At 47.5% G+C, this 15,677-nt stretch overlaps 1 protein-coding gene across 5 annotated transcripts in view; it reads left to right on the plus strand.

Annotated features, from left to right (window-relative positions):
• Nucleotides 1–597: 597 nt before the first annotated feature.
• LUZP1 (leucine zipper protein 1) overlaps nt 598–15,677 on the plus strand; it is a 45,743-nt gene continuing 30,663 nt past the window's right edge. For 2 of the 5 annotated variants that reach the window (XM_085081092.1, XM_085081089.1), the window contains exon 1: nt 598–739. The gene's annotated coding sequence lies outside the window, so the exon portion shown is untranslated. Of the gene's footprint in view, nt 740–7,357; nt 7,490–12,266; nt 12,406–12,824; nt 12,942–15,677 lie in introns of those variants that run through there. The other 3 variants (XM_085081090.1, XM_085081093.1, XM_085081091.1) reach the window with 3 other exon arrangements.

A 15,677-nucleotide genomic window follows, 5' to 3' on the forward strand; every position in this document is an offset into this window, starting at 1 on the left:
GCCCAGTCAGCAGTCGCAGGGCTCTGCTCACCGCCCAGGCACACCGGGAGCAACTTTTCCCGGTTACTCCTGGGAAGGGGTCTCTTGTCTCAGATCCCACCTCGGCATCCCCGGGCCGCAGGTACCAGAGACCAGCTGGATTCAAACACAGCTGGACTGACCACCAAGTCCCAAACTATCCAAGAGATGTACTGAAGGGGATGCAACGGGAGACGGGAGGACAAAACCTCGCTGTGTCATCTGGCGCGAGGCTCTGCGTTGTTTTTAGAGCCAGGACCAGTACTGCCCACCCTGCCACCAAAGCCCCGAGGCAGTGGCAGCCCCGAGCCGGGGTTGGAGAAAGGGCTGTCCGGCGGGCTCTGAAGCACGGACCCGCCGTAAAACCAGCGCCTTCATTACCCTGCGCCCACGACACCCAACCCCGCCGAGCTCCTCCCTGCGGCCCTTCAGAAGACTTCCCCTCCTTGCCCCGAGCGCCTCCCGAGCCCCCCAAAATGGCGGCCGCTCCCTCTCCGCCCTCGCCTGAGCGCGGGGCGGGCACCGTGGAACTGCACCGAGGCCGGGCCGGGCCGCCAGCCCCCGCCCCACTCCCGCTGACGTCAAGCACCGCCCGGTACCGCGTCCCTCCCCTCATTGTCAGCGCCCGCACCCGCCGCCCGAGCCCCGGAGCCCCTCGCGGGCTGCGGCTGCCCAAGCCCGGGCTGGGAGGGAGGGAATCCTGGCCGCTTCTGCTGCCCAGGTAGGCAGATGTGGGCGATGAAGGGGCGGCGGGCGGGGGGTGCCGCAGACCGGCGGGGCGGGGAAGAATTTGAGGCATCCGCTTTGTCTTTGACCGCCGCCGCCTTCCCGTCCTTTCCCGGGCGGGCGAGCTGGTGCCTCAAGGCCGGGTCGCCCGCGGGTAGCGGCGACGGCGGGGATCTCCCGTGGGCGACCCGGCCTTGAGGCGCCCGCCGGGGCCTCGGCTCCCGCTCGGAAATGGAGCCGCCGTCGGGCTCCTTCCGACGGGACCGGAACAGCCGCTTTCCTGAGCGGAGAGCGGCCCCGTCCCCGCCCGGGAAGGGCACGGTCCCACCGCTCCTCGCTGCCGCGAGCTGCGCTCAAGGAAGGTCGTAAATCCATTGGCTGGGGCTTGGTGGAGTTGAGATTTTGGAGGTTTCCAGGTGCTTAACGCGTTTTCTGTGGAAAACCGTTTTTTTCTTTCCTTGCTGCAGCCACACACTCCCTTTCCTGTTCCTTATTTTTCCTGAATTCCTCCTTCTTTCCCAACCCGCCCACCTTTATAATATAATTAATAATGTTCTTTTATATATGTGCTTTTCTGATGCTCTGACTTTGTTAATCACTTCAGCCTTCTTTGCTCCCCCATCGTGAGGGAATTAATTGATGGAACGTTGTGAAACTTTTCTTTTCCTCTTTGGAAAATATCTGAATCTTACCCCATTTGGCTTTTGTCCGGTGTCCCGTGTGCTGGCATGTGAAGCCAGTGGCACAGCAGACCTTTGCTGGTTGTCCTTGGTGATCGTGCTTTTATTGCAAATCTGCATTTTTCTTTTCCTTTCTAATGCTACATCTGAAGCCTTTAAACCAATTAAACACAAGTTAAAATGACCGTCCCAACTAATCACATTTGAGTTAGGTGCAGTGGGATTAGATTTTAATTGGTGCGTAAATTCTGTTAAAATGCTTCACAAAAATCGGGAAGGAGTGCTCACTGCTGCTGTGTGTGTTGGGGTTGATGTTTATCGAGTCTCTCGCTGAGAGCCACTGGGGTGGGTGAGTGCCTCTTGAGCGGTACCACAATGATGACAATGGGAAGGGGGATTTTTACAACCTGGAGTAGTCTCTGGCATTCCTCATTTAGGGGAAAAAATGCAGTAACTTACCACATGCCTACAGCCTCTTGGCAGAGGTATGCATCTGCTGACTTGTAGGACATTGTGGGGGGACGTTGTTCCCCCGTGTTACTGTCTGTGCGAGAACAGAACCAACAGCTCTATGCTTCTGGTCAGTTTGTGCAGCCAGTAGCCAGCTGGCATATTTCGGCAGGGACAGCGTGCTCAGTGGTTGGTTTGCGTCTGCGGCACTTGCAGAAGTGTAATTCCTCCATTGTGTTGGCTCTGCAGCAGTAAGGACGGCATAAAACGGTCGGCACTGCCTGCCAGGCTGACGCCCCCACCCTGGGGCTCCAGGAGGCCCGAGGGAGTGATAGTTGTGCAGGGGCCTGGAGTGCAAGACCCATCCTGGCATGAGGCCCTCTCACCAGCATCGTGCCTGGACGCTTGGGGCTGCTCAGGGCAGCCAGCCCTCTGTAACGCTGCAATGAGGAGGAGGACATGGAGAGCTGATTGCTATGTTTCTTTTGGACATGTGTCTGAAAGTTCCTGTGGGAAGGAATGAATTGGGGCAAGGGAGTGTGGGAGAGCAGCACAGTTCAAGAGAAGTCAGGTCCCCTGTGTCTCTTGATCTGAGTAGCCCTTCAACCCCAACTTCCTCATAATGCTATGAAATGGTAAAGTTTCTGCACTCCAATGTAGGGCAAACTGACTGATGTTGACTTCCTAGGAAGTAGAAATAAGTTACAACAGTGTGGACTTTTCGCTAGCCTTCTGGCTTTCTCTTTGTTCTGAAAATTGCCCAGCTGAGAATAAGTTACTGATTTTCTTTATTTAATATGAGGCTAGGAATTGTAGGCAAAAATAACTGATTTTAAAAAAAGAGAACTCTCAAATATGGCTATTACAAAAAATGATAGTATTTAAAAACCCAGTATGCCTTGCAATCTAGACCACGTTATTTTGTATGTTCAAATGGGTTGGTGAGTACATCTTTGAGGATGACCTTATCAGAGTATTGTACCCAGGCACTCTGAGGTTGTGCACGTCCTCCATGAAGCCTTTCCTTTCCACTGCGGGCTGCAGTTGATGAGGAACCAGAGGCCTCTTTCCTCATGGAAGCTTTTCAGAAAGCGTAGCTGGCATTACTGAGCCAAATCACAAAAAATGACAATTTGGATACAATTGTTAGATTAAAATGAAGCAAATAATCTCTTCAGGAGATCGTTTTGTTTGGAAGATTCCCATGAGGGTGTTGATTTGTAGCAGTAACATGTTTTGTACGAACTGGTGGACTGCAGGTCATGGGAATCCTTAAAATATGTTGGAATGGAGAACCTTTGTTGTGACGGTTGTGATGTTGTGATGGCATGGTTACTTCTGTCTTTGCCAGTCTAAGACCTGATGTACAGACATTTTGCCCTGGGTAATGGTTGTGTTCGCACATGTGAAGTAGAAAGCATGAAAGTTTTCAAATGCTTGGTGACAGCTGTTGAGCAGGTGTTGCTTGCCAGCACTTCCTGCATTCCCAAAGCTGGTGGTTGGCTTTGTCCTTCCATACTGTTATTCTCTCTGCTTTCAATGGGCTGAATCTTTGGAAGGCTTTAGTCCTTTAACTTGATCTCCTCTTCCTCCACAGCCACAAAAGGTGTGATTAATCTCCCTGTCCAAGCTCAACAGCTTATTAGGGTAACAGGGGCTGGCAGCCTTCTCCTGGTGGTGACTGCAGCCACTCACTGCACACGCTGTGGACAGTCACATCTCTCTGGATTTGAGGATTTAAAGCTGGTGACAGAATGAGTTTGGTGGAAAACCCACAAACCATTTGCCCTTAACTGTCCAGATTTAGGAGCCTTCGTAACCACCCTGACTGAGAAGGCATGCCAGGCATGCCATTCCTGTGAAGTCAGTTGGGTTTGGGTTGATTCAGCAGCCTGCAAAACAGTACTTTTTGAGATGATCAAATATAAAATGTGGCATTGGATGTCAGCCATCAGAATGTGGCAATTTAGGCCTTAATGCTTTTGTGTCTCTGGTGGTGTCTTAGGTTTTGGCAGTGATGTTCCCCTGCTGAGTCCCTAACCTTGGCAGAAAAGGAGTTGTAAGGATGCTTCAGCCCTGTGTTCTTTAACCCTCACCTGGATGGAGTAAGATGTGCAGGTACAACACACAGCTTTACCTAAGCGTGACAGCAGCATGCACAGAGGCATGAATGCTATGCACTTTCTTGCAGTAGTTGGTGCAGCAAATGTAACATTTGCATTCCTGAATATTTGAATTTCTCGTAGAAACAGAGTCCAGAAAGGTGAATGCACCCTGTGAATGATGGGCTGAAAGGAGAGCGGGTGTTTAGGAAAAGATGAGTTTTAATACTTAGCACTCAGCCTACTCTGCAGCCTACTCTCAGTGCCATGAGAAGCTCTTCCCATAGTAGAGCCCCTTAAGATCCACACCATTAACCCCAGGAAGGAAACTGATCATTTCTTTGCTTAGGAATAAAGTTGCCAGTACACAGGTATAAAGTATAAGAACACATAAGCTGGTGAGTTTGTTTCTGTGTGACAGTGGGCAGATGAGAGTGGCTGCTTGTTCTTTCTTGCCAACTTGGAGGAGAGACAGGGATTTTCACATCCTCTCCGGTCGTGGATCTGGGAAGTGCTACATCAGTGCAGGTGGGCACTGTGCGTGGAGGAAGTGGGTTTGCCTTTCTCCTTGTCCTAACCGCTTTCTCCTCCAAGTGCCCTTTCTAGCCCTACCCCAGCTGACAAAAACTCCATGCAGGCATGTTCAGGGAGTTGATCTGGGTAAAAATTAACCATCAGCCTTCCCTCCACTCCCTTTAGCCCTGCCTGATTCCCAGCTTGGCTGCAGGGCTGCTTTATGCTGGCCAACGGAGGGGAGCACGAGGCTAGAAGGAGGCAGGTGCAGTGCAGGGCCACCTGAAAATGACTATAAAACTTAAGTTTGAGGATCTGGTCCAAAGTCTGTGAGGTCACTTGGGCAGTGATAGCATCCCTTGAGCATACTAAGCATTACTGCCTGCATTGAGATCTCTGTCACCACCATACTTTCACAGTGAGTTTAGATGTGCTACCTTTGCAAAGTTCCTGCTTGCACAAAGTGTTGCCCAGGTTTGGGCAGAGGAGTACAGACATCATGTTTAGAGGACTTCAGTGGAAAATTTCCTACATTTATTAATTCCCAATCCTTTTGTCCCTGTTTGTCAGAGCTTTGTTGGGTTGAGCAAACCTCAAGTGTCTTCCTCACAAAGTAACTTTAGAGTCCTATCATCTGGGCTCTGAGCAGCTGTACTAAACTTGGGCCAGCAAAGTGCACTGGTCTCATGTGTGTAAATACTTTGTATGAGCTGGAAACTTCTGTATGGCTGCTCCTTGGCCGCTGCAGCATAATAGCTGTCATCCTGCCCTGCCCTGCCCTGCCCTGTGTGTCAAGGAACCAGCTGTCCACAACCCAGCCATGCTCACTATCCTCCCTTGGTGGCAGATGCAAGCAGACTGGCCTGGTTGCATGGGCAGATCCCACTTCTGACAGGCAGGCTCCTGGGTACCCTACAATGAAACAGTAGGAGACATGCAATGTCAAGTGTAGATACTTCCTCTTCACTTCTCCTTGCTGTCTGCCCTGATTTGTGAGGAATGTGGTAGTTTTGCTGCTTCAAGTCACAAAGGGGAAAGTGTAAGCTTTAATTAAAGTGTAAGCTTTAATGATTTTTAATCCATACTGAGTGGAGAAGCCCCTGCATGTAAACACTTATAGGTCTGAATTTACCTATCTCATTGGTTTTTAAGTCATAGTTTGACCTGCTGTACTGCCCAGGCCATAGTATCAAACCTTACTTAGTATCAAATTAACTCATTAACTCAGCCGGTTTTGAGGTTTGTGATTTCAACTTGCAAACTTGATGCCTGGAGGGGAGGGAGGGGGCGGTGATCTAAATAAGATTTTTTTTTTTTAATTTTTTTTTTGCCACAAAACCCCATGTTCCTTGTTTGGATTTGTGATTCTTTGGCTCTGAAGTTGTAGGACAGATTTCATTCAAATGCCTTGCAAATAGTGTTGCTTCTCTTTTATAATTTGTTTGTCTTTTATAATTTGACCCAGTAACAGTCGGGGTTCACTTGCCTGCTCAAATTTTCTTCCCCTATTGTGTATTCAATTTTCTAAATTAATACTCTGCGTATTTTAGGCCTTTACATACATAGCAACATCAATTCAGACATAATTTTGGGAACTGTTTTTGGTTCTTATAAATAAGAAAACAATGAAGCATTCGTGTAAACATCTAAATGTTCACTTGTTGGGACCAAACTGCTATGACTTTTTAAAATTTTTTTTTTTATATAACAGTTTGGTTTAGGGCCTTTTAAAAATGGTTGTTTTCCTTTTATGTTGGAAGTTTAACAAAATTAGCATGCATTGAGTGTGCACTGCATGCCTCTGAGAAAGCAGAGCAGCAGGAGATGAGAACCAAGGCTTTCTTAGCCCTGGTAGAATTCGGCTTTGGTGGTTAATATTACAAAACCACTGGAGCTTGGGGCTCATGTGTCAGGCTGCACAGTAGGAGAGGAAAGCATCTATGGCTGTAGGCAGGTGATGTGAGAGGGCTGCCTAACCTATGGGGCAGCTGAGGAAGGTGCCTTCTGGTGGCACACATCACCTCTGCTCCAGACCAGCAGCTCTCCCACTCCAGGAGCCAGTGGGCAACATGTAGCAGGTCATCCCATTGACTGCTCCCATCTCCTCTGAGGGTGCAGGAGCAGGTGACAGCAAATACACAGCACTGGAAGTGCAAGTGCCAAAGTAGGTAAAGGTGGTGTGGGAGCAAAAGAGGGAGCATGTTGTTGTGTGACACAGTAGGGCCTGTGTTCCTACTTCTCCTGTAAGTGTTGTAGTGCTCTAATTGACCTCTAGAAATGGTGGCTTCACTGTAAGCTGAAAATGTCTTTCTACATGACTGATCACCATGAACATAAGCTCAAGCAACTCTTTAATTAGCTCAAGAATGTTTCTCTTTACCTTGAATGTTTCTTTTCACATTTTCCGCTGCTGTTGCATGCAATGCAGTGCTTGCAGAAAGGTAGCACAGCCCTGGGCTATGCAGCAACAACTCCTGACGGTGTGGCTCTGCTGCCTGATGTCATCAGCCCTGCTACACGTGCTGCATGCCGCACAGCTCTGTACAGATGGGAGTGACAGTTTCTGCTGCAGTGCTGCACCCTCGGTATGTGTTGCAGCAAAATCTGTCAGACTTTGTTTACGCATTCATTCTCAAAATTGCTTTAATGTAAATTGCATTTATATGCATTATCTGGGTCTTAAGGTTCAGCACTGGTTGTGTCTTCCCCATTGGATTGGTTTGAAAATCACAGGATATGTTTCCAAAGCTGAAAGGAGGCTGCAGAGGCTCCAAGGTTGTGCTGATCATCTGATTCCACTGCAGCACTTTCAGCTGCTTGTGCCTTTGAGGTGCCTGTGCCTCACGTGGGAGTGCTGTGGGTTACCTTAAAGGGAAAATCTGATGAAACTGCTTCAAGAACTTGTTGTTACATGTGATATCTAAGTGGAATTTACCGGAATAGAATGGAGATTCCTGACCTAGGATCTGGAACAGAGCTGCAAAAACATTAATTTCTCAGGTAGTATGAATTAATTTGGAAATATGTCTGGTTTTACTGGAAAACAATAATTCCTGGATGATAATAAATAACTACTAGTACTGCTTTGTGGTGAGAATTTGAAGCAATTGAGAATTCTTAATGAAGCCTCTCACTCTGTTTTCTGCATCCCATTCTGTATAGCTGCTCTTCAGGATTGTTTTTTATGTTGTTGAGTGTGACTAATGTCTTTGCATAAAGGTATCCTATGTAATGTGAGTGTTGATATTTCTATGTGAGTTTTGGCTGTTGGTATATTTTAACTTGCCTGCCTATGCTCTAAAATTCTCTGGATGTTACCTTTTTTGCATTGGGTAGAGCATGGGAACAAGAGGCGCAGTTTGGAATAGGGCTTTTCCTTTTGTCTGTAACCACTGTCAAAGGTGCTGTGAAGGGGAGAGCAAGTATCAGCAGTGCTCTGGGAAAGCTGTGAAATTGTGTGTTTGAAGGTGACTGCAGGAACAATGCTGCAGTGAAGCATTACCAGCTGTGGAGGTGGGGAACTCTTTTCCAGCAGTGATGGGAAGATGGGTCTCTCTGGTGTGTAGTCTCTGCAGAGCCTAGACCACAAACAAGCTGCTGGTAGCTGGTGTTTAAGAGCTGGGCTGAGAGGCTGGCTTGAGGCATAGGCAGAGTGAAAGAGCAACTTCTGAGTTCAGGCAAACACCTGTGCCGTGCTGACTACCTTGATTGCCAGGTGACACTCCTCAGGCCTGGGTCACCTGCCCCACATTTCCCTTCTCAAGCAGTAGGGGTGGCAAGCCCCATTCTCTTGCTTTCTCTGGCTGTCTTACAACAGAAACATGCTCCCAAGTCCTTAGACACAGATCACCTCCGTTCACTTTTCCTCTGCTGCCTACACTTTGAGCTGATTTGCAGAGTGAGATGGTTTTTTCTTTTTTTTTTTCCTTTTTTCTTTTTTTAGTAATCTCTGTCCTATGTGTCTCTAGTGACTGCTGCAACTGTTGGAGCATGTGGCTGAGAGTTCAGCACAGTCCTTTCTTTGGAGCCCAGCTGTGTGTGAGCTGGTGGGGCACATAGAGCATCTCTCCTCTGCATAAGCAAGAATGGTAGCAGGAAGCTGGACAGGGTCAGCAAAGCATTGGCAGCATGGTAGTGACTGCATGTGAGGCAGATCAAGAGAAAGTTGTTCTCTTCTGCTCAGTACTGGTGAGGTGGTATCTGAAGTGTCATGAGATTCAGGTGGATCTTTCGCTAGACCAGGTTGTCTAAAGCCCCATCCAGCTTGACCTTGGACATTTTCAGGGATGGGGCATCCACAGCTTCTGTGGGCAACTTGTGCCTGTGACTCATTACCTTCACAGGGAAGAATTTCTTCTTAATATCCAATCTTAACCTGCTCTCTTTTAGTTTGAAACCACTGTTTTTTTGACACCATTGCCCGCATCTCATCACTATAGTGAAAGTAGTAAAGAAGTAAAAAGTCTTTCTGTGTCTTTTTTATAAACCCTCTTTATATATTGAAAGGCCACTATAAGGTCTCCCAAGACTCTTCTCTTTTCCAGACTGAACAACTCCAACTCTCTCAAAAAAGTATTATAGCCCTTGGATCTTTTTTTTGTGGCCTCTTGTGAGGCTGTAGTCTTTCTGCGGACTCCAGAACTCCATATGCAGTGCTCCAGATGGGGTCTCATGAGGGCAAAGCGGGAGAATCACTTCCCTTGCCCTGCTGGCCATAATTTTTTTGATGAAGCCAAGGACACTGTTGGCTTTCTAGGCTGCAAGCACACATTGCTGGGTCATGTCCAATTTTTTGTCTGCCAATACCCCCAAGTCTGTCTCTACAGGGCTGCTCTCAATCCATTTATCTGCCAGTCTGGACTGATGCTGGGAATTGCCCCATTCTAGGTGCAGAAAGTTGCAGCATGGTAAATTCTGACTGAACATAAAGGAAAATAATTTTCTTCCTGAGACTGTTCTGACAGGGAACAGGTCCCGAGGGGTTGGGGCATTTCTGACCCCGGAGATTTTCACAACTTAATACAGTCCGGAGCAACCTGCTCCAGCTTTGGACACTAACCCTGTTTGCTCCAGCTTTGGACACTAACCCTGTTTGCTCCAGCTTTGGACACTAACCCTGTTTGAAATGGGAGCTGGACTGGGGTTAACTTCATCCCCTTACTGCCAACTAAAGATGAGAGAGAAAATGTGAATTTCCTACTCTTTCCCTCCTCTGTAGAAAGGAGCAGCATGGTGGGGGAAGCAGTGTGGTCCTGTCTCAGTACAGCCACACCAGTCCTTCCGTCCTTCCTTCCTTCCTTAGAGTACAAGGGGGAAAAGGACACGCAAATAACAATGCAAGTGAGCATTGTCAGACAGCCATGCCCTGGAAAAGTGCTGGAGGGGATCCTCTGCTGCCACTTTTGCTTATGCCCTATTTCTCACTCTTTACTGCTTAAACATGCTGCAAAGAAAGCATATGTCCTCTTAGCACTGATCTTCTTTTAGGATGGGATTCAGATAAATTAATGCTTGCCATTAAGCCTGCAGATTTCATCATTAGCATCTTATGTAATGCTTGCAGGAATACGTGTGCTCCCATAGCAGTAGAATTTGTATGTCTGTTGTCCATTAGTCAAAAACCTTGGATAACCAGTGGAGTTGAAAGCAAATGCAGACTGCCCTGTAGAACTTCCTCTTTCTTGTTAATATAGGGCATTTAAAGATTATTGGTTCTCCAGCATCATGAAATAGGGAATTTGGAACAAAGTTTTACCATGATAGTAATGAGCTGAGTGGCATCTTTAACCCTTTCATGCCCTGTAGGCAAGAGGCTGGTGGGAGATGGAAGAATTTTGAGGTTGGTGATGTTATTCAGCCTTGTCAGTGGGAGAAGTATGGCTCAGAACCTTCCTAATGGAAATCCCGTCCCACACTTCTGACTCCAAACAGCTTCTTAGCTGCCTACTTGAAGGATGAAGGAGGCAGTTGGATGCTGAGGATGACCTCTCTGGGAAGTTAAGGCTGTTCTGCTGTTTCAGTGCCCTCCCTGGTCAAAGGAGACACTTTATCCCCAAGCACTGAGGAGACGCTTTCCCCCAAGCAAATGAGGAATTATTCTGGCCCATTTTTGGAAAGAAGAAGCAGAGCCCAGGTATCCCTCTGCTATCTCTTTCTGCATTAAGGAGAATCCCAACAGTAACTGCTGAATGCCTCAGCCGGTCCTTGGACCTCTAGCTTGTGGAGAACATCAGGTGCCCTTGCACCTCTTCCCAGAGCAGAGTCTGTAGTGCAGGACATGCAGCTGGTCTCTGCCTGCTAGGGCAATGAGGTGCCCTCACCTTTGTGTTCTGTTTGCCCTTGTCCTAGAACAATGCTGTGTGTCTGTTATACCTGTTGTCATTTTGAGAGGCTCAGCCTTCAAGTGAGTGTATTCCATCTGTAAATTCGTCAAGGCTTTCAAGTGGGCAGTTTTCAGTGGGACAGCTGCCCAGTGGCATTACACCATCTTGGCAGCTTGTCTTGGAGTCTCCCCATTGTCCATGGAGTGTTGATTTTGAGGTTAAAGTCCCCACAGCTGCAAGCATGCTCTCAAAAAGGCAGCATTTACCTTAAAAGATCCAGGCTGTGATCTGTTTGTAAATGTTATTTATTTACTTTTTTTGTTACCTGAGGGTATTTTCATCAATAAATTGAACGTAAAGGATTAGGACTGTTCACATAAAGGACTGTTAGGATCTTCCAGTCCACTTCCCAGCTGTGTTCATTGGGCAAATCACATTTAAGAGTGATTTATAAGTTCCTGAACACCTCTTTTCATTTGACTTCACACTTGCCAGTGAACAAAAAAGCTGCAGGTTGGGAGATCAGAGGAAAAAAAAAAAGCCAGTTATTATAGGGGAGTCCAAGATCACAATTAGTATTTGTGGTACAGCCAGGGGACAGAGTTACCAACTCTTTGTATTGGGAAGCCCTGAAGGATCTAAAGATTACTCACAGTGTGCTGGTTAGTCAGCCAGCCTTCATTTACCTGTACAAGTGGTTCTGAGACACTGTATCTGTGGTCCACCTAGTTCTTGTGACTTTGGAGAGAAATCACCTAGGCTTTGGCTGTGCTGCCTGTGAGTCAGTGCCTGTGGTGTGTGGGTACCATGCTAATGGAAGGGCCTCCCACTGAAGCATCCTGTCTCATCTTGCCTGCCTGCTGTCCTGGACGCTTGCTTGGTTCAGCTGTTGCTTTTGCAGGGCAACCAAGCGGCTCTCGAAGAGACCCTGAGCTGGTGATGGTACCTTGGTTTGGTAGCAGCACCCAGTGTCTTGCTTCAGAGCGTGTAGATTTCATGAATTGCAGCCGAAAAGATTACCTCAAGCTGGAAGTGATGCTGCTGGTGTAACCCAAGCTGGCCAGCCTTTATGCCAGAAGCATTTCAAATGGCTGACAGATTCCTCCTGGGCTTTTCAGGACAGTGATGTTAACCCCTGCTGTTTTCCAGGCAGCTGAGCTGAGGTACGCTGCTAGTCTCTCCCACCTCTCTAACAGATGCTTGTCCAAAAGCTGCAGTGAGCTCCAGCATGTGCTTGAGCTGCTGCAGTGCTGCCCCTGCCAGCATGCCTGCATGCCAGGCACTGCAGCTCCCCTAACACACAGCCTTGTCACCGGGGGTTCACAGTTCAAGTCTAAACCCTGGTTTGGTCCAAGAGTAGCAGCAGTGGCACCTGTAACCTGAATCAGATTCCCTGGCTTCCTCAGGGGCCTCTCCATGAGTCTGAATTGCTACTAATTACAGTCTTTGTTCAGCCCTGTGCATTTAGGCTGCAAGCACAGGGCAGGCCAGACTGCTGAGCATGCCTGCAGAAATGCTGCTGTCCATCCATCCCATAGCAGAGTCCTGAAAAAGTGCCAGCAAATTTAATCTTCTGCATCTGCACTAAATAGGGTAAGTGCTGGATTTGTATGGGGGAGGCTGTGTCAGGTGTTAGCCAGGCCAGGGAAAGGTTCTTGCAGATGAATCAAGGGGACCAGCAGCATACCCTGAAGAGGGATGCCCTCAGCAAGTGCAACTTTGCAGAGACTTGGGGAAAAACTTCCACTGATTTGGGAGATTTCCGATGTTCATGTTTTTTTCTAATGGTAGGGCTGCTCTGTTCCATGGGTGGATAGCAATGCCAATGATTTATAAAGCGGACCTGCAAGACAGAAGTTAAAACTGGGCTTATGCTTGAATATTTAATTTTATCAGAATAATCAGTTCTGATGTCTGCTTAGAATTTTTGACTTGAAGGGCTGTTAGTAAAGATTAATAGAAAATTAAAATTTAGACACTTCCTGAAATATGAATGATCATTTTTATTTCAGGTCACATTTTATTTCCTTGTGCCACCATGCCATCAGTCTGAGGGTCTGTGCAGTGCCTGCTGGACCTGCTCAGAACAAATTCCTGCGTGCATGGAGCAGAATGAGGTGCAGGGCAAGGTATGCAGAGGGGACAGGGCACTTTTCCTGAAATGGAGCTAAAGTTGACTGTCTAAGCTATTCCTGCAAGATTTTTCCTGCTAGTACTAAGGGGACAGTCCTGATCCATGGATAACTGTCATCAATGCTGCTTTATGTTTTTAGAGTTCTTGGTATAGCTGGGCTTGGACCTTCCCAGACATCTTCTGGGGATCGCTCAGAAGTTAGCAAGGCCTGTCATGTTTGGAGGTAAAGCAGGTTTAAAAGGGCAGGGGTTGTTCCATGCCAGTTGTCCTTGGCACAGAGGACAGACCTAAGCCAGCCTCATGTACTGATTGATACAGGTGTACCCTAATGCATTTTTTGGTCACTGATGACAGTCCAGTCTCTAAGAAGCCATTCATCCACTCGGCCTTAGCAAACTGGGATCAGGTGAGCAGTCATCTGACAGTGCTACTTTTTTTGTCTGTAGAGGATGCGTGAACATTTTTGTAATGAATGCAGAGTTCTAGCAGACTACATTTTGGGGACTATCCAGCTACTATCCAAAGAGATGGACATCAGGCAGAGAGATAAGCTAGGTTCTTTCCTCAAACCGTACAAAGGTAGGTCTGAGTAAGATCTTGACGTCAGGTGGCTGGATTTCCCAGCATAGGAGAGCTGGGAGAGATGCCAAGGGGCTGCCCTGCTCACCTTTGGCTTTCAGTGTCTGTTTGGGTACCTGTGGTTGTGTGGAACAGCAGTTCTACTCAGCGCTTGGTGCTGAGTTTGTGCTCCATGCTGCAGGTGGCTGAGCCCTGCATACCGGTGGGCTGTGAGTGGGATGTGGGAGTAAGCCAGCATGGGCAGCTTGTTAGGAGAGCTGTGCCTCTTGAGTGCCTGTGACACTGCAGTTGCATCTTCAGTGCAGCACGGAGTTGCCTGCTAACATGACTGATTCTTGGATAGCATGTTGATGCCCCAGTGATCCCTTTTTGTGGTCATATTCTTCAGAGTGTGAACCTGTAGCGAAGACCTGAAGACACTATCATGGCACCAGTATCATCAGGAAAACAAAAACTACCTGCTGTGTGTACATTTCTTCTCTTAATGTGTCCACAGCACAACTTGCCTTCTTCACACAAGATAGCCTTGTAGATAGGTGGAAGAAAACTCTTACCTCTGCTTTCTGCTGTGAGCGCTCCTGTTCTCTGTTTAGGTGCTTCCCTTGACATCAGGGAACAGTTTCAGGGAATCCTGGGCTTTCTGTCTCATTGTGGTTTCCTCTAGACATGTGTTTCCTACTGTGCTTGTGGAAATCCAAGTGGGAAGCACTGTCAAAAGCCTTAATAAAGTCTTCCTTATGTCTGCTGCTTCTTCAGCTATTGAGTGTGACTCAGTTTAGCAACAGTTTGTTACCAGCAGCCATGAATTTGAATGTTGCAGTTCATTCTCCATTTTCACAAACTTAAATTCTTCCTACTTCAGGCTCTACCTTTGGCTTTAGAGATGACAGCCCCCTTAACCTGGGATCAGTCTCCTTTATCAGAGTTTAAGCTAGTTCGGATTTTGTGTTGCTCTTGATGATGAGCAGTCTTGTTCATTGAGGCTGCCACAAAACAACCTACTTAAAAAAAAGAAAAAAGTCAGATGCAAATTAGATTGTTAAATAATCTGTTGACAGCTCTGTCTTGGGTTGTGGTAGGAGATCAGAACATTCCCTCAGTGAAATTGTGTGTTGCTGCCTCCTTGCAGGGCCTCCTCCTCCAGGCAAGTGTGGAGTCAAAGCAATTCTGAAACAGCAGATGCTGAACAACACGGAAACAAGTGTCCAGCCCACAGCACCTATTCAAACAGCCTAGCTGTGCATAGTCTTCTTGGGATTTGAAATACCAAGGAAAGGAGTAGGTCACCTCAGTCACCTTCTGTGTTAGCTTCGGTATCAGAGGATTTAGCAGCAGACCTGGGTGTTGGGTGTGCTTTGGCTTCACCTTGTAGCTCTGCTGCCTCTGGGAGTGTGCTGAGGGGTGATGTGGGTGAGATGAACCCATTCTTTACTCACACTGTTGAGTAAAGCACTGTTGATACCACAATCAACAAGTAATGCACTGTTGATACCACATTGCATACTGTTGTGCAATGTGGTATCCAAGGTTTTTACATCTGATTGAAGTCATAAAGCAAAGCATAGCTGCTGATAGCCCTGGCCTGTTGTCCATGAAGAGCCACTGTATGTGGTTGCCATGATTCTGGTTTCACCCAGCTCCTGCAAATCCAGTAGGACAGATCTTCAAGCTGCATTTGACTTTCCTACCCAAGGCCATTTTGTTTGTCCTGGCTCAGACCATAAGTGTATCTAGCCCAGTATTTTTGCAGTGGCCAAGAACAGGGCCCTAGGGAAAGATCAGAAACTGGGAAAACCACCTGTGGTAAGTAGTTTCTCTGTGTTCTCCCAGTCTCCATCCTGGTGTGGCACGGGCACTGACAGAGCTGGGTGTGGCTTCTGTGGATTTACTAAACCTCAAGAAATGTCTTACTGTGTTACTTTGTGTTTTACCCAAACCCATGGAAATGTCCAATGGCCACAGCATCCTGTGGCAGAGTCCAACAGCTTATCTGCATGCCACAAGGAGCAGCATCTCTCCATGTTTGTTGTGACTGTACAGAGGGAACAATTGTTCATATCCGTTTTCTCCAAACTAATCATAATTTTATTGATCTGTCCTATTCCTCCTGGGTAATTTAATTTTCCGTTTTTTTCAGGGTTTTTCCTCTTCA

Source organism: Lichenostomus cassidix, chromosome 23 (genome assembly GCF_008360975.1).
Source record: "Lichenostomus cassidix isolate B80296 chromosome 23, HeHo_3.0, whole genome shotgun sequence".
Classification (NCBI taxonomy): domain Eukaryota; kingdom Metazoa; phylum Chordata; class Aves; order Passeriformes; family Meliphagidae; genus Lichenostomus; species Lichenostomus cassidix.